This window comes from Chinchilla lanigera, unplaced genomic scaffold (genome assembly GCF_000276665.1).
Source record: "Chinchilla lanigera isolate Chin_1 unplaced genomic scaffold, ChiLan1.0 scaffold00024, whole genome shotgun sequence".
Lineage (NCBI taxonomy): Eukaryota > Metazoa > Chordata > Mammalia > Rodentia > Chinchillidae > Chinchilla > Chinchilla lanigera.
In genome coordinates, this window is record NW_004955425.1 from 5,662,215 (window position 1) to 5,681,637 (window position 19,423).

Sequence of the window (19,423 nt, forward strand, 5' to 3'; positions counted from 1 at the left end):
TAAAAATGTAGTTATTTAAGGAGATAGCAAAAGGTTCAGGATATTCTCTTGGTAGAAACAGCTTAGAAAGCTATGTGCATATATGCCTTTAATTTGTTAAAAGCCAACCATGATTTTGAAAGTTCTATAGTGAACCTGAGTAACTCTTATAGGAAAAATAACTACCCCAACTCGCCACAAATCAGTGAGCCAGTCAGCTCTCAGGAGAAAAAGGTGATGGCAGGGGTAAAAATGTAGAATATTCAATTTAATAGCCTAGAGATATGTCCACGTAGTATATCGTGAAAAAAAAAAAATGAAGCCGTATATATAGAGTCCTAAAGTTCCAAAATAAATTTATAAATTTATAGAACAAGAACTTGTAAAATAAGAAATATGCAAAAAGTAAAAGATAGAAAAATTAAAAATTTAAAAAATATATGGAAGTATGTAAACAAGAGTACAGAAATTACACAGAAAGTAATCAAGCATTTATTTAGCACTTATATGCCCAACATGGTTCTTGGTGCTTGAGCTATACATCTGCAAATTAAAGACCCTCTTCCAGGGGTATACTAAAAGACTGGAAAGAAATCAGAGTCATGCATGCTTCTTACTGAGGCCTAAGGTTATTTGTAACTTTCCTTGGCTATGAGCATCTTTATTTTCTAAATAGTCTTCAAACAATAGAGAGTTAAAAATTCATATCAGATAGTTGCTTTTTTACTACCTGCACAGTTGTTTCTCCAAATACAGTGTTGCGTAACTGAGGCATTTGAAGACTTTTGCTTTAATGGGAGCCACCTAAGGGTCATAATGCTTTGTACCCCATGGTTATTATTTCCTCAACCATGGAGATACACGATATTAGGGCAATAACTGAGTAGATGAAGGATTCTTGGGCAGTTCTTTCTTCATATCTTCCAATTCTTCTAGCTAGTGGGGTTTGGCTTGGTTTGGTTTGGTTTGGTTTGGTTTTGTACTGGGCATTGAAACCAGGGCCTTTGCACTGAGCCCTACGGCCCTTTTTATTTTTTATTTTGAGACAAGATCTTGTTAAGTCCCTAATGAATTTGAGATCATCCTGCCTCAGCCTCCCATAGAGCTGAGATTATAGGCATGTGCCACTATACTTGAGTTGATGAGGCACTCTTTGTCCCTGCCTGTGACTACCCTAGATGGACTCTTAGACTGAAGTGGGGGTGGGGGATGTTAGATGGTTGGAAAGCATGAAAATTGAAGAGGAGGAAGAAGAGGAGGGGATCTTAGTGGTCTAAGTGGTTCCTGAGCCAGTCAGCAAAGGATAATATTAAATGTTTACCTAAGTAAAGTTGCACCTGACTAGTTTTACATATGCATAAAGCTTGGAATTGTTTAATTGAACAGGTTATTGTAGCCTTGAAAATTACTGTTTAAATCATATTTTTATAAATAAATAAATCAATCAATCAATCCCCACTTTAAATTTTAGTAGGGGACTTGTTATTTGCAAAAATGTTTCTGATTGCTACTGTGTAAATGCTTTGTGTAAATGTGTTTTTATTCGTTAAGAAACTCCTATATTGATTTTCAGTTGATGGATGTTCTTATGTGGAAAAATGAGTGATATAGCTGACCTCTTACTCAGTGTTTCTGTAAAGAGAAATTGTTTGTCCCCATCTTGCCTTAATGTCCATAGAACTAGTACTTCTTCTAAAAGAAGTCTTACCAAGGTTCCTGGAGGGAATCAGAAGCCCATATTTTTGTTAAGGCTCAAACTTTTGAAGGATTTGGACGTTTTTCCTGTAAATATGTGGTTTGCTTTGTTCAGATATATAGCTATTTAGTTCGGGAAACTAAGGACAAGGGCATCACATTGAGTCAAGATTATTATTGTTTTTGTAATAAGGGGACTTGCTTCATGTTCTGGGGTCCAGTTGTCTTTATGGCATGGGTCTGAGCATATTTTAAGATATGTTTTTATGCATGTAACATGCACTCACCTACCACCTTCTGCATACGTTTATTTGAATTTTATGAATATTTACATTGTATTCATTAAGAAGCACATGTGTTGTATACATCTGTATGTTGGAGTTTAAGACTGTACATAAGTTGTTACTCACTGGGGCATATAGCAGACTGAGACCAAAACTTGCTTTGCTGTGTATGTCACTGCCATCTGTTTATTATCACTCTTCTCACTGTGTTTTGCAAGGATTTGGCTTCCAGATAACATGAACCAGATATTATTAGCCTGATGGGTTATATATTTATACATTTGCTATAACTCCAGTAAATACTTTTCTAGGTGTTTGAATGGGGTGAATTTAAATATGGGCAATCATTACTAAAGAATAATTTTCAAAAAATTTTCTAAAAGTTGCATGTAGATATGAAAAGAACATACACCAAAGATTTTATTTAATTTAGTTAATAGGGAATTTAAAGATCTAGGAAAAAAACCGAGCATATTGAAACTATGAATAGCTAACAAAGTAGCATGAGAAAATGTAATATTTAGGGTTATCTTTTCTTCCAGGTATCTCTACTGGACAAAATTTATTTACATTGCTAGGGGCACATGTTATTTGAAACTGTTGGTAGGAAACAGAAAGCCAGTCAAAGATTCTTAGCCCCACTGATTCAGAAAATCCCCAGAAGCTCCTTTAGCTAACGTCTACCACATCTACTAGTCTTGGACAGTTTTTCCCCACATCCTTTGAAATTTTAAACACTTTTCGACAAGTTTCATTCATTAACTAGTTAAAGTTTTAGATTTGAGATAAATACTCTTAATTTATCTTAAAAACCTGAATAAGAAGAATACTCAGGACAGGTGCTTACCATGCCCTCATTTTGCAGAGTAGAGTGTTGAAAGTATTGTGGTTAAGGTTACAGCATTATTTCTGACCTCAACATTTTCTCTGAGTAACAGTCTCTCTGTTTCTTAGTTTCTTTGAATGATGGAAGAAGCAAAACACTGAGTAAAACTGTTTTTAATGAAAAATGGAGCAATCAAGCAGTATGAGAAATTCTGGTTATCCTATGCACATAAAATTAAAATGAGATAGTGTAGAACCTGACTCATTTTAAGAATTTTGATAGGAGAACTTGTTCTAATTATGAATAGAATGAGAATTTTACATGGACTAGCCTGTGTTGTGGAGAATGTTTTCCTGCACTGCTTAAAAAACTTTGTTCTCCTTTGTCTGAGAGGGAGGTACTAATACATCAGAGACTTCCTGTGCTGAGATTTTGAACTATAGAAAAGAATTTGGAGAGCTTCTCATAAACTGACTTATAATAAGAAACTTGAAGTCCAAAGGAGACAGATTGATAAATAAAAAAAAAACACATTTTTTAAAAAAAACTTGACCTCAGGTTTCTTACTGATATATAAGCTGTTTCCTCCAGTTAGTTAAAAAAAAGATAGTTATAACTAAACATGTCCATAGTGACTTAATAAAAATTTAACTTAGGTTGCTGTCATAAGCTTTGTTGCTTTTTGTTTTGATTGCAAAAGCCAAATGAATTTCACTGTAGAGAAGGTAGGAGGTAAGGATGAAGCCCAGGTTATGAGCTGTTACAGTCCATTTCTTGCTTTCTATGGCTGACTTGGCCTTCTTGACCTTCCACCCAGACACCTTACTGGCAGCTTTCTTTAGTTTCTTGCGTTTGGTTTTTCAGTCAGCGAGGCTGTATGTATGGATTTGCATCAGGTGATACGGAAAGAGCAGTTAAAGGCCACAGGGAATGAGGGTATGGCAGAGTACTCCAGGAGTGGTAAAGAGATATCTGGAAATAGTCATACTGTAAATGTAGTTTGAATAAATTAGTTTATTTTTAGTTAAAAATATTTTCCTTAATCTGACTCACTGTTTAAAAGATTTTTTGGTTATATTGTGGATTGAATTCTGGGCTTTGCTCATGTTAGACAAGTGTTTTACCCCTGAGCTACATCTCCAGCCCTTGGATTTTATATTCTAATCCAGACGATATGGTCAAAAAACACAATGAATGCTTAAATTTTAAAAATTTATTATAGTAAGCACACAGTGCCATTAACCTCTCTCAAAACACTCGCCCTCACTTCAAACACACTTATCTTGTTCTTGCCACTTCCTGGAGCAGTTCTGGATCCTCTTTCTTTTTATTTTTCTTTTGGGACTCACTATGTAGCCCTGAATGGCCTTAAACTTTGAGGTGATCCTCCTGCCTCAGCCTGCTGGGTGCTGGGATTGCAGGCATGCACCCCAAGTAGGTATTAGAAGTCCTCTTTTAGCACTGTCTTCAGTTGTGCTGTCATAACCATCTGGATGTCTTGAATTGGTTCAAAATGTTAACTTTCAGGGACAGTTTGACTTTGAAGAAGAGCCAAAAGTCACAGGATGCCAGGACCAGTGAAAAAAGTGGGTGAGAACACATTTTAGTGTTTTCATTTGATAGAAATCGCTATAAACGTTTTGAACCAATTCCGGACATTAAGGCAGCCAGGAAAAGACACAAAAGAGGACTTCCAAAACTGCTTCAGAAAGCAGCAACATTGACGGGACAGTGTGTTCAGAGTGTGCATGTGTGTCAAGGGCAGTTTGAGGAAGATGAGGGCAATATGTCTTTTACTATAATCATTTAAAACTTTTGAAAATTTAAACACTATTCACTGTATGTTTTGATCATATCTCTTATTTTTATGTTGGGTAAACTTGGAGTTTCTTATTGTTCTATCGTATATTTTCTAAATTTTGCTTCTTAGAAACAAAACATAGCTGCTGTGACTTGCAAAGTTTATTATGATAACTTGTTTTGATGATTCATGCTGAATTTTCTTTTGAAGTATTTTAAATTAGAAAGTATTCATTGTTCTACAAGTTTCTTTAATTTCCAGTAAACACCTATTCTTCTCCATATCTGAAGAGAATCCAGACTCAAAAAATCAAGACACTTAAATTGGCTTTTAAAGTAGCTATTAAATTACTGAACCGTGCAGATCATGTTTGGGAAATGAGGTAACTTATGCTGTGGGCTTCCTGAGTTAGTGTTACTGTTTGAGTGGAGGCTACACTGACTACAGTAGATTAGACATAGTATAAAAAACTGTTCTTTAAAATGATTAATAGTTTTTAATCCTATTTTGGTTAAAAAAAATTTTAATAGCAGAGTAAGTCTATAAAATGGAAGCTAAATTATATTCAAATGTGATGTCATGATAATTACTTACCAAGCCAAAACTTTTTGGGTATACATGCAGTATTTTGAGAATAAAATTTTATTAAGTCAGAAAAGATTATTTGTGTAGTCCTTCCATCTTTGTGAATCTGCTTTCATTGCTCTTCCTAAGCCAGGTAATGTGTGTGGATTAACAGGGTGGGAAACAGGATGGAGAGGATATTATGAGGAACTGCAGAAGGGGAAACCCATAGCAAATACATCTCCTGAGATAGCTACTAGTTCAGTGCCAAAAATAATGACTTAACGTGGAAGGTGAGGGCAGGTTGTGCTGGTGTACTGAGAAGCTGGATTTGATTTAACTGGTAACAGAAATATGTTGTTTTCTCCCTGAGTGCTTACCAAAGTCTGGCACAGTATAAGCACAGATAGCATGGCTTTTGCCCTCCAGAAGCTGTGATTAAATGCCTTAGAGAAAGGTTGTTTTGGCACATACATGGATAGGAATTTAAAAGCTACTAAAGCTGCTTCCATTAAGGGGAGGTAAGGTCTCTTAATAAAAAGACTGTGATGTTAAAAAATTGTGTTCTGATTTTGTGATTTTTCTCTGTTCAATTTCTAGGAACCTCAGGGATTGGTGGGCAGCCTGCAAAAAAGTACAATAGGAATTGAGATTCATCATTGGGGAGGGGAATGTAATTTGCAGATTTAATTTGAACAAAAAACCCTTTTTGTTTGAATGATCCTGTTCTGTATCCATGTATCCTAGGTCCCTTGAGTGAACCCAGAAAGGTATTTGCTGGTTGCACAGCCTTGTATCATGGCTTCAAATGATATACACAGAACGTCCAGTCCTAGTGTTTGGCCCTAATGGGGAAGTGGTTGTGTTTGTTGATGTTGCTATTTACCTCGGTGGTGTCACCCCTGGCATAGTGAATGTTTGCTGAATGAGGGGATAAAAAGCCTTTTCTTTCCTCAGCTCTTGGTCACCCCTGGCGGGGAGAAGAGGCCCAGTTGTTTGCTTTGATATTATACCCCAAACTAGAGTTAGTTTCTAGGCTTCTACCTAAACTTTTGTTTTGTTCCCATGAGTTTATCTCACCATTTCCTCAACCACAGTTGCTTTTACTCTTGATCAACTTTAAAGTAACTGCCTCCTTAACTGTATGATATGGTGTATTTCTCTGGAGTTTCTTTCCCCTAAATTTCTTATTTAGTTCCCACAGTTTAGTAGACTTGACTTTTTCTTCTAGGTATCCTGTCCTTCTAAACTCCTCCATTTAAATGTCCATTTCAGAGACAAGTTAATGAGCTGCTAAGCTCTCAAGGTATTTAATAGATGATTATTTATTTATTAGTTTATTTAGTATTTTCTTTTACACCCAGCCAAGCCCCTCAGAGAGAAGAGCTTTATGGCTTACCCAAGAGAATCATGACTGACTATAAATTCTGACAGATTTGAGGAAGCACCGGGAAATGGTGTGCAGTTTCTTCCTTGGGTCCTTCTTTTAACTGGAAGAAGAAAGAGTGCAGTGTAGTGAAGGGTAGATTAAGGCCTCCCTCTGAGGTAGTAGAAAGCTCTTCATGAAGAGAGCCAGGACCAGCTGCTGGCAGGAAGGCCTGTAGGTTGCTGGTGATTCTAGTAGGCAGCTGTGACTTGTAGTCCCCAAAGCTGAAAAACAGGCTGGGGCATTTCAGCACCTTATGAGGGATAGAAAGGTTCTTCTCCAAGCAAAGGAAAGGAAGTAGTCCAGTTAAACTGCCTTTATTGAGAACTAGACGTTAATGAAGAAGACACAAACTTTCTACTTTGGATTTTGTATTCTTTTAATCCAAGCTGTAATTTGTATAGCATGCTGTTTATGAGTAAGAATGAGAAAGTTTTCAGTGGTTATTATTCTAATAAAGTATGGCTTTAATGAAAAACATAATTAAATTGATATTGTGCTATTACTGGTCTCTCTGTAATATTTATGTCTAATTGCACATTATTTTTCCCTGAGAAGAAATAATTAAACTGTCACAAAGGGATTGGGATGGGGCTGTCAAAGCTGACATATGTCCGTCAGGCATAGTGGCATGAATTGAGGCACTATTTCTCAGGGTTGCTTCTGGGCAGCCACTGCCTATCAGTCAATCAATTAGATTTACCCCAAAGTTGAAAGATCCAAGAAGTATACAAACATCAACTTAAGTGGGAAGTTGTGTCTTATAGAATTTTGTGAACTTTAATCTTTTCTTTCCTCACCTTATTTCTTATGAACTTTCTTCTTGTGTTTTTCTTGAGAGCAAGTCCCCAGTAGTCAACACATAGGAGTAAGTGTATTGCTATACTAAAAGTTTTGAGACTGGAAAGGTATCTTAGCCTGTCTTCCACCCCTGAATGTCACTGGCTTAATTTCTCACCTATTCTTATTCCTAATTGAAACGTTAGAGCCAAAGCCGGAAACTATAGCGCACGATAGAATAGTTAACCGGCTTACTCATGTAGTCTCAGAAAGAACCTCATGTATCTTCATGGAATGTGTCCACTGCAAAAGCATGCCTGCAGCTTTTCCTGTGCATTCCCTGTGTTAGATTCCATATAAGAAAGGCCACCATGCTCCCAGCACCTTCACAGTTATTGTAACCCATGGAATCTGTCCATCCAGGCCTGTTTATGTTTCCTGTCCTCAGTCCTCTTGCTGACAAGACCATTGCATGTCACAGAAGGAAGGAATACCAGTATCCTTTTCCTAGGATAGCAAAAACAGCGTGAGAGTAGAATGTAGTGAGAGGATCATTCAGTGATTTGAAATTGAGAAACACACTTGGGTATATACATTCATCACTTAAACCAGTGCTGTGATTTCAACACTATACCCTAGAGATATTGGATAGACTTGATTTGAAACCCTTTCCCACCTCCTCAAACTGCACTTTTGGACCAGATTTTGATGGTGGGCAAAGTTACACAGCCTCTGAGCCCAGTGTTTACATATAATTCATTTGAAGTTTCTAATCTTTTCTTACCCTTCTCATCGATTTACTTATAGCATTAAATGTAAATGTTACTCTGTCTGACAATCATAGTTACTGTCATTGAGATATTTTACCAGTGAGGTTGCAGGAAAACCTTTTTAGCTATAGGTCTTTGCTATACTATTTTTTTTTTCCAGGTTTCAAATGTATTTTTATTTACTGTTTTTGATGACTATAAATGTTTCCACTATGGAAAAGAAAGTTAGTTAGCACACTACATTTTCATGACCCGGGAATGGATTTTCCGAAGTCATCTTCCATAGAGTAAAAACTTACAAAAGCAAAACAAAAAACTGGCCTGAATGTTGGAATTCAGTTCTTTATATAAAGTTCCTGTAGAAACAAATTAAAAATAAAACAAATTAAAAGAATTAAAAATAAAACAAAAAGGAGGGGGAGGCAGGATTTTAAAAAGTAAAGAAAAAGGAGGGAAAAGTAGAGATGTTAAGAGGACCCGTTGCTCCTTCTACTTCTCTTTGGTCTCCTCTCCAGGGTCCCTTGCTCTCCTCCTTCACTGAGGAGTATCTAGCTTTCCAGCTGCCTTTTCATCATTATCATTTTTGCCCAGTCTTTTTTTAACCTCTCTCTTCAGTCTCTTTCCTGAATTCTTCAAACTTTGTTCTAAATTTTTGTGTATTCTCAGCATTTAGAAAGCAGCGCTGGCTTGGGCTACTCATTGGCCAGGGTCGCCACCAGCATTTGGCTCTAGCTCCATCCTGGGCGTGATAAAGGGTTGGCGCAGGTCTGCAGGGTTTGCCCCTCCTCGGGAGGGGCGGAATGTCCCCTTATCCTTATGCCTCAGGAGCTGGACCTCACTGGTGCCTCGTCCCACCTCTCTGGGCTATCATTCTTTGAAGCAAATAGGAACAACTTTGCCTGCATTTTAAAAAGTTTCTCCTCATCTTCCTCCAGCATTTTAATTTCTTGCTCAGGAAGGAAAACTGTTGATTTAAACTGGGAGTTGTGGTTGGACTTGTCTGCATTCCTGGTGGCGAGGCACAGTCCTCCTGAGTACTCTTGGGGCTGCCATGGACTGGGGCCGGCTTTGGTCAGCGAGGACTCCGCGGCCTGTAGCTGACTCCTCCTCATAGCTGCTTTCCTCTGTCAGTCCCCAGCGCCTCCCACCCACTCGCTCTTTCCTCCCCACCCCATGACCCCTGTGGGGGAAACACCTGCAATATTATTTTAAAAAGTAAAGCGTTCTCTCTGTCTCTCTACTCTCTCTCTCCTCCTCCCCCTTTCTCCCAACCCCTTCTCTTTTTGCCTCTCTGCCCCTGCCACTGCCTCTATCTCTGTTTCTTGTTCCCTTTACGAACTGTGTTCCCCTTTGGCCTCTACTTTGTGGAAGTACTTAGGATAGAAATTACCTATTCGTGCAGGTTTGACATGCCATTGGGAGGTGCCGTTTTCATGGATTCCTCAGTAACTCTGGTCACAGTTTGTCTGTCTACACCTGTGACTACTCCTAGGGATATCCAGTTCTTCTGGTATCTCTTTGTTGCAGAGGGAAACCTTAGAGTTTGGTAAAACCAGTTAACATGTCAGGACAGTACAGCTTGGGAAATGTAAGGGTTTCTCCTGAAACCATTCCTTTGAGATACAGAAAGATAAATGGCTACTGCATGAGTGACAAAGCCATTTGATTGTTTTGATAATTTAGAAAATTTTAGATCCTGAAAACTTGATTTCTTTTCTTTAAATGATTTGCAGGCAGAGACAACACAATGTATTGTGCATCTGATCACATGGATTTGTTTCTGTGAACATTTCTCATTTTTTTTGTAGTGTCTCTAGCCACGAATACAAACTTTAAAGAGGAATGATCACTTCACCTGCTGTTAACTTGAGACACTGTATTGCTGCTTTGAGACTATCCTTACCTATTGGCTGGGAGGAGCAAAACAGCCTTCATAGGAATTGGAAGGTGAAGTGAAATAATGCATTAGTAACTTAGTCTAGCTTCTACACATACAAGTTATTATCCTTATTTTAGACAGTGTTTTTGCCGCATAGAAAGGAGGCCAAACTCCCTCTACCTCTGTCTGTCCCTTCTGCTCCTATCTTCCCCATCTAGGCCCAGCAGCACATTTATCCTGGACAAGAGGAAGGACCTTGCCTTCCATTCCTATAACAAAACAACTTCTGTGCTCTCTGTAGGACTGGGAGATTCACCTCAAACAACCAGCCAGCCAAAATACCTTCCTCAGGCAGTGTCATCTCTGAAATGACGTTACTTACAGCCAGCCAGTACTTGCTTCTCTCTCTTTAAAGTGTTTTGTTTTAGTCCAGATACAGGGATTTTTGTGAGATAGGTCTCAGAGTAATAATGATACTCAAATAACCTTGCCAACAGACAAGATTAATGTGTGGTATTTGAAGTCAGGGTGATAGTGACCTTTTGGGAGAGTGGTGGTTTCATGTGTTTACTTTAGAAAAAAGTACTAAGCTATTCAAGGTTTTTGGCTTTTCTGTGTATATGTAATAGACAGAAATGTTTATTAACTTTAAAAAGGTACCTACCCCTTTTCTATAGTATCCTAATTCACATGTATGTATATTATAGTCAAATAATCACAGATCTGTGTTGAAGGGTCATGTTTTAGTAGAGAAAATCTTTTATGAAATGAAAACAGAGGAAGGATTTTTAAGCCTTTAGTCTAAAGTGGATTAATTTATATGTAATTCTTTTGATCATGTGCCTGTATATGTGGTCTGTAATTATTCTGTGGAGCTTGTTATTAATTGGTTTTTGGTAATAGTGAACATGTAGACATTTTGCTCTTTCCTTTTTACCCTAGAATTATAATTCTTACAGTCTGAGAAATGCTTTCTTTCTTTCTTAAATTAGCAGTTATTTGTCTGAATGGAGGGGGGATAATTTATAAAAATACCTGATTTAAAAATCCAGACTCGGGGGCTGGGGATTTAGCTCAGCGGCAAAAGCGCCTGCCTGGCAAGCGCAAGGTCGTGAGTTCGGTTCCCAGTACCGGAGAAAAACCAAAAAAAAATAAAAATAAAAAAAATAAAAAAATAAAATAAAAAATAAAAATCCAGACTCTACTGTTAGGTGTAGGGTATAATTTTTTTTTTTTCTTTTTGGCACTTGATTTACATGCTTGCTTCTGCTTGGTTTTGTGTAATAGCTATTTATTCTGAATAGTAGGACAGTCAGAAATAAGCTGGTAAATGGGAAAAGGACATTCCTTCCCCCATAGATAACAAAAATAAGTAGGACTTAATTTAGATTTTAGTTAGATTTTTTTTTTTTTTTAAGCAGGGAGGGTCTCATTCTATAGTTTAGCCTGGATTGAACTCACCATCTAACCCATGTTGGTTTCAAACTGGTTATACTCCTGCTTCAGCTTCCTGAGTGCTGGGGTTATAGGGTATACCACTATGCCTGGCAGGTATTTTCTTAAAAGCAGCTCATTTCATGAAGAATGCACTTTAATTTATTTATTTTCTCCTAGATTGGAAGGAAGACTGATGAAGAAAAACAACATAGTTCAGGTAGAGATTTTTAATTTCTTTGTTTTTATGCTTGTTACTATTTCGTGTGTATTCTTATAGGAAGATCTAAACAAATAATTCCTTGTGGCTAACTCAAGATATATAAGAAATATTTGGGGACACACACACACACAGACACACACACAGCATTTAATGTAGTTATATGTACATTGAACAATCATGTATTTATACAAAACAAAATATAACTAATGCTATTTTCCTATCACAGAATAATTTTTCCAACTCTTTATACACATATTTGATGTTGGTGTTTTCATTAGTAGAGTCACATTTTCAAAGCATTCAATACCATTTTCCACAGTATAGTAAGTATCATTTTAGTTGTTTGCAATCCAGTTCTTTTATAACTTACATATAGAATTGGAGATTTTATTCTAAACTCCAGGTAGCCATATGCATAATGTTAAGACAGTTACTATTTTCATTTTTTCTGCCTAGATGAACACGAAAAATCTCAACTGTGTACCAGTGTGTAGAACTGCTTCTTTAAAACAGTCTTCTCTCTCCTCCCTACCCTCTCCCTCCCTCTCACTTTTCTCCTTCTAATTTTCCGACATTATTTATTTTGAGGTGGTTATGTGTAGATTAGTAATTCGAGTAGTACTATAATAGCCATCTCCATTCTTTTTATAACCTCTTTGCCTAAAGATAGCCCTTTCCAGTTCTTTCAGTTATATTTTCTGGTATTTTCCTACTCATTTCTAAACAACACAGTATATGCATTAAGTGCCATTTATTGATTTTTTTTAAAAAAGTTAGGCTAGTGTTGATTTTCTCCTCAGGGTTGAGTTTTCATAGGAGCCTACAGAATGGGAGAAGATACTTACAAGCCATATATTGGATGCAGGCATTAATAACCAGAACATATAGCTCTTTGTACCCTTATTCTCAGCTCTCTGTTTTTCTTGACACAGTCATGTCATAGTCTGTGTTTAAATAAACACTAATCTTTACTTTATTATTACCATATTGTGTTTGTGGCTGAGCTCTGTGATGTAAATCGTGATGCCTTAGTCTGTTCTGCTTCCCACTTGGTTGTGAGTGAAATGTTTTATGTCTCTGGAAAATACTTAATATTTTTCTTTATCCCTAGAATTCTGCAATTTCAATATGGGCTGGTGGGCTTCCTTCTTCCCTCTCCCTCCTTTCCTCCTTCCCTCCCTCCCTTCTTCCTTCCTTTCCTCCCTCCCTCCTTTCTTCCTTCCCTCCTTCCTTCCTTCCTCCTCCCCTCCCCCACTCCTTCCTTTCTTGTGATTCTCTCTGCTTGGAAATGCATGTCCTTCCATTTCAAATTTTTCTTTTGTAGTTTCTTTTGTAATTTCTTTATGTCTTTTCTGCTTTTGTTTGGTACATTAGTTGGATGTTTGCTTCTACTAGTTTGATCCTTTAACTTCTTTGTGTTCTTTTCTTTTCCATCTTTCTATTTTGTACTTTCTGAGAGGTTTTCTTAGTGTCTGTTTAATTTTTAACTTCATCTAGTATGTTTGTCATTTTGAATTTAATTTTTTGATGCCTCTGAATATTTGATTTTTTAAAAATAGCATATGGTTTGATTTTACAGCTGCAGTATTTTCTCATTTCCTTTGAGAAAAAGAATTGTTTTCCTGTTCTCATCTTTTTTTTCTTTGCTATTTGTGGAACACAATATTTTCTTTATTTTCTACTTGTTTTGATTTGTGATTTTAATGTTAAAGGTTTTTCTGAAATGAATGGTAATGTACTCATATTTAAGAGTGAGATGGTAAAAAGTAAACTAGAAATTGGTTAAACTAGAGAGTCTGGGGAGGGAGGGACCTGGCTATCACTCATCAGAATGTATTGATTTTTGTTTTTCTCCACATTTCAGTTTCTCCAAACGAGAATCCTCTTTCTGAGGGGTGTGAGCCTGACCATGAAGGTGTGTGGGAGCCACTCAGGCCGCACCTGTAATGGTTAGATATAAATGAGACTGCTCCAGTCTTTTCTGGTATCCCTGAGCCTGAAGTCTTGACATACCATTTTCTCCCGAGTACCTGCTACCTTTTATGGAAATAGGGATGGTTTGTCTGGCTTTTCTAGGTGGGAGAAAGGGCCTGTGTTTTTTCTTTTTGCTGAAAGCAGCACACATCTATTATCTGAGCAGTTCTGTAGGTCAGAAGTCCAACTCTGGTTTCATTAGGCTAAAATCACAGTGTTGACAGGCTGCATTCTGTCGTGGAGGCTCTAAAGGAGAATCCAGTTCTGGAGGCTGGCTGTGTTCCGTGGCTTGAGGCCCTCTTCCACCTTTAAGACCAGCAGTGACTAGTCAAGTATCCTTCACATTGCATTATTTTGAGGTACTCTTCTATCTGCCTTTTCCACTTATATGAACCCTGTAATTATATTGGGCCCACCCAAATAATCTAAGGGCAATATCCCAATTTTTCTTTATTTTGGTAAAAACCACATAACATAAAATATACTATCTTAACCATTTATATTGTATAGTACAGTAAATGTTAATCATGTGCACCTTGTTGTACAAAATATCTTAAGACTTTTTGTCTTGGAAAACTGCAACTCTAAACACACTGAAAAACAGCTTTTCCCTCTTGCCACCCCCTGGCAAAATAATCTTACTTTGTTCCTTAAGTCATATAAGTGGAATCATGCAGTATTTTGCCTTTTTGTGATTGGTCAGTTTCACTTGGTATAATGACCTCAATACTCATCCATGTTATAACAAATGATGTAATTTTTTTTTTTTTTTTTATGGTTGGATGCTCTCAGACAGTGAACAATTAGGTGGCTTCTGTTCTTCGCTATTGTAAATAATACTGCAGTGAACTTAGATACACAAATATCTCTTAAGCCTCTGCTTTCAAATCTTTCAGATTTACATCAGAAATATCAGAAGTAGGACTGCTGGGTCCTATGGAAGTTCTGCTTTTAATATTTTGCACAACTGCCTGTTTCCTATAGTCATTGACATTTTACATTTGTACCAACCCCCCCAAATTTAAATTATTTATCTTTTTGGCAGTAGCGGTGTTAATGGGGATTCAACCCAGGGTCTTCCCACTGAGCTGTATTCCCACCCCTTTTTAATTTTGTTATTTTGAGACATGGTCTTGCCAAGATGCGTAGGTTGGGCTTGAAGCTGTGATCCTTCTGCCACAGCCTCCCCGAGTGCTGGAATTGTAGGCATGTGCCACCGTGCCAGCTTCTTTGCTTCCTTTTTTTTGATAACTAGCTTGTCAAGTCACTTATATACATTCAAAACAAACATTAAGTTTTCTTTCTAAACATTATTTCATTTTTCAAAACAAACATTATTATTACATGAAACAATATGAGACTTGTAGAGGTTTTGAATTTAAGGAAACATTTCTCTTTCTAACTCATTCTTTTCTTTCTTTCTTTCTTTCTTTCTTTCTTTCTTTCTTTCTTTCTTTCTTTCTTTCTTTCTTTCTTGATAAACCCTTAGCTTTATAAACTGTATGTTAGTATGATCAGGAGATAATTTTCTTTTGTAATACGTAAATATATTATTTGAAGCTTTAATTGAATACTTTTAGATTGATGGAGAACCTCTTTATTTTGAGTTTTTAAAAATACTGTAACAACTGCTTTTTGTGACTATATTGATTATTTACAGGAGTAGTGTGATTCCTTATAGATAGGATAAAAATGATTAAACGGGGATTGCCTGACATAACTAGGTTCTGTATAACTGTCAAAAGGGTGATTTCTTCTGTTCTAAGAGTTGTTTCTTTATAGAATTAAGCCTGTTAGTGTTCTCAAGATACCACTTATTTCATTTTGTTCATAGAATCCCTTATGATTTCATCTGTTCAGGGATAGCTTCCAGGAGTCCATGATTCTCTTGAAATATGAGTCGGGGCAAAGGAATAGCCTTAGTTTTCATCAGATGTTCTATAATGTAGGCCTTATTATTAGCCTAAAAAGATTAAGAGTCTACTTCTTACAGATTGTAGGAGATAGAGAAAGAACAAATGAATGTTGCTGATTAAACGCTATCAAAAGTCACTGCCTTTGTAGCTTCCAGTTGATTCCACATTCTTCCACATATAAGTTGTGAATAAAGGACTAAATGAATAATACTATGTTCTGTTTGAAATGCAAAGCATTACTTTTGGCTTCCTGGTTATGTATGCACCCATTTATAAACACATAAATATAAAGATATCAGGGTGATGTTCTGGCCCCAGAGGAAAAAATCACTTTTTATAAATCAGCTCAAGAAAAGGGTAAGTTGATAGTTAGCTTTGTTTCAGTTTGAAACACTATGATTAATTTTTCATAATTGACTATTGAAGATAGTTGATAAATTATAAAGGGAGAAACATTTCTGTAGCATAGAGTAAAAGACTTAGTCTTTAATTAAGAAAAGGTAGAGGGTGTAACTTTTATGTTATTTATATTTTATGACAATAAAAAAAGCCTAAAAATTAAAATCTAAGTAAAAAGATGGAGGTGAGAGGTAGAACAAGTACCTACCTGAATTTTTTGCTTCCAGTCTTTAATGCTTTAATGAGTTATACTGGATTTGTGAGGTTCTTTTAGTTTTCTGTGCTTCTGTTTTGAAGTTATTAAGCTTGAATTGCTCCTCTGTTTCAGGCACACCATTGAGTTCTTAGGAATGCACGAAAGTGTCTGTTTAAGAAGCATATGTCATACAAGACAAGAGCCTGCATCAGGAAGTGTGCATGAGAATTACTTTCAAGGAAGCTATCCATAGATGCAAATAGTAGTGGTCAGAGGTATGTAATGTTGGAGAGTGGCCCACTTTACCGTCCTGAGTCCAGTCAGGCTGTTTCTGTGAATGGAGGCCAGCCTTAGATCTCAGAGGTGCACTGTCTCTAATTCTTTATACTTGATGGGGTGCTGGGAGGTCACTTTTCACTCCTGGAGCAGCTCTGACTCACCTCTTGAGAGTCCTTCCTGTTGCCTTGAAGGACAATAAAGACAGATGATGTTTGACTCTGGCCTCATTGCTTTCTCTGCTGGGAGCAGAGCAGTTTGCATCAAAGCTCAGCAAATATGCGCCCTTTGAACTGGCTGTTGCTATTGGCTTTACTAGTACTGTGGACATCAAGGCTGCTTCTGATTGGGCAGTAATTACGTTGAATTGATTTGTTCCCTGTTAGTTATTTACTTTGACCTCTGTTGAGCTCACCAAGTTATAGTGTTAAGTGCTCACTTAATTTTCTGGCCTTCAGTTTTTAACTCCTCAGTGTTTATCACCAGAGTCAGAGTCACCACTTTTTTTTTTTTAAATGTTGTATGACATTGAATGGATGTCTGGCTTTTGATATACTAGCTGTTTTCTTTTGGGATAGTTTATGTCTTACTGTATCTCACCTAACTCCTATAGAATTTTTGCCTTTTTTCCCCATTTACCAGTACAGAATATGAGATATGCCCTGTGCTGAGTATATTACATCTTTCATGATTACACCATTGTGAATGCATTAGACACATCTCTTTCCGTAGATGAGGAAAGGTTCCAGTGGTTGTCTGCTGTTTCAGAGAGTAAGTGGCAGAAATGACACTCAGTGCTGAGTCTCTATGTTACTTTCAGTCTTGTGCTGTAGAGACGATGCATTATGCTGTCTCGTCTTTTTCATATAAAAGCAGTCTTAAATAGTTATATAATCCTTGTTCTCATAGAAGTGAGGGGCTCTAGGTTGACCTGCTATTTACTACTAAGGCTTCCTCTTAGCACTGGCAGTTCTGGCTTATGATGGGCTGAGTGGCTCCCAAGAACTGGCGAGCACTTCTGCTTGGTCTGTATTTCATTTCCTCCCCTGGGCTTACCAGGCTGCCAGTAGCAATTAGGTCGCCTCACCTGAGCATTTGCATCAAGCCCTTCCAACCAAAGCACATTGGCACTGGAAGTTGGCCACACAATCACTGTTAAGGACAGCCCTGGCATTTGCATACCAATCTCAGAATTTCAGGTTTACATATATCAGTAAGTAAAATGTCTTTTTGTTTTAAATGTTTATTTTTTTCCTGATTCTATACAGATAATTGGTAAATGTTGAAAAGTTTAAACAAAACAGAAGTCACCACCCAGAGACACTGGTAATATTTTGGTGTAGATGGCTTTAATTTTTATTCTTATGAGTATGTATACCTTTTAAAATAAAATACAAAATTAAAATCATAGTCTTCTACATTCGTATTTACTTGGTATAACTGCAGCATTTTCCACATGCTTAGATGTGCTTTTATTGCGTACTTCTAGTGACTACAAAGTACTCCATATGGGTAGGAGCATAAGCAATTTGGTCCTGCTGTTAGGTAGATCTGATCCTTATTCAGTTCAGTTAAAACGTCCCCAGATTAAGCCTCAGTCGTAGGACGGATATATTAAAATAAAATTCACAAGAATTCCATAATTGCTGCTACTTCTCATATATCTTATATAATAATTAATAATGGCTTTTAATGGTGGGTAGAGCAATCTAGTTTCAAAAACTTTCTCTATTTTATCATTCAGTGAACTTGCCTTGTAAATTTCCCAGGGCAAGGCTGTGCCTGTGCATAGGCTTTGAAGAACCCTGGAAATTCTTTTTTGACTGAGGGAGTTTAGAACTTCCTTTTTTATTCTTTGAGGTAGCCAATCTATGATACTATGTAACTTTTACACAGTTATATGAAACATGCAGTGTGTGCATTTCTAAAACTGTATCAATGACTTTTTAATAAATTGAATGAATTGACAGGGAAAGTCTGCTAATTTAAATAAGATAGGGGTAGGTTTTTTGTTGTTATTGTTGCATGGATTTTTTATCTTGGGCCTTTTTATTTTGGAGACAGTGTCTTGCTAAGTTACCTAGGCTGAGCTTGAGCTTGGAATCCTCCTGCCTCAGCCGTCCAAGTCACTGGGATTACAGGCATGTGACACTAGGGTACTGATTTTTTTTATGTTACCTTAGAAAATGTGTCAGGTATTTTTGCACTAACTTCATTATATGTATATATTTTTGAGTGTTAATTTAGGAAAGAAACCTTAATAGAAACAAAGATTGAGTGGGTAATGGCTCAGTTATAGAATCTTTTTCTTCTAAAATACTTGGTGGAAAAATGTTCATTAGTAATGCATTCACTTATAAATTCCTACACAGTCAAAAAAGCAGTTGTTAAGAAAAAATTTTGAAGGTATGATTATTGTTCTGATGTTCTTACATTCTGTTGTTTTCTTCTGTCAAAGTAAGTGAATCAAAATAATTAAAACTTAGTTATCTGTTTCAGTTATGAGGTCTGGTTGGGATGGGTAGCTGGGCAGTGAAGAACAGGTAAATAATATGTCCAGTTGTAATCCGTAATCACACTTCAAATTCAGTCCTCTCTCCAACTTGTTTTCCTATAAAAGAGAAGTTTTAAATCTTATCATGTAGAATAAGCCAGAAAGATCTCATTCCTGTAGACTTTCAGCAATTATTTCCCTTTCACTTTTTTTGCTACTTAATCAGATATATTGTGCCATTTCTGATACTGTTATTCTCATTGCTTTTAAAAAAATATATTCTATTAAAGGTTTTATATAGTCTCTTCTCTAAAGATAATATCGGCTATTAACTGCCTTTTTTTATATCCTAAGGTCTTTAATTTCATGAGTCTGTAGTGAAACAAATCCTGAAACTTTGTAGTGACCTTTATCACTTCTTTCATTCAACAACTTTTAGTGACACTTTCATTTTTTGGGTTTTGCTTTAGATACTGTACGCAGGGAACAAAATTGACTAAAAGGTCG

At 36.7% G+C, this 19,423-nt stretch overlaps 1 protein-coding gene across 7 annotated transcripts in view; it reads left to right on the forward strand.

The window, feature by feature from the left end:
• Window positions 1-19,423, forward strand: part of Sgms1 (sphingomyelin synthase 1) — a 311,453-nt gene that overhangs the window by 154,310 nt on the left and 137,720 nt on the right. For 6 of the 7 annotated variants that reach the window (XM_013514837.1, XM_013514838.1, XM_005385897.2 and 3 more), the window contains one exon: window positions 11,619-11,658. The gene's annotated coding sequence lies outside the window, so the exon portion shown is untranslated. Of the gene's footprint in view, window positions 1-11,618; window positions 11,659-19,423 lie in introns of those variants that run through there. The other variant, XM_005385896.2, reaches the window with a different exon arrangement.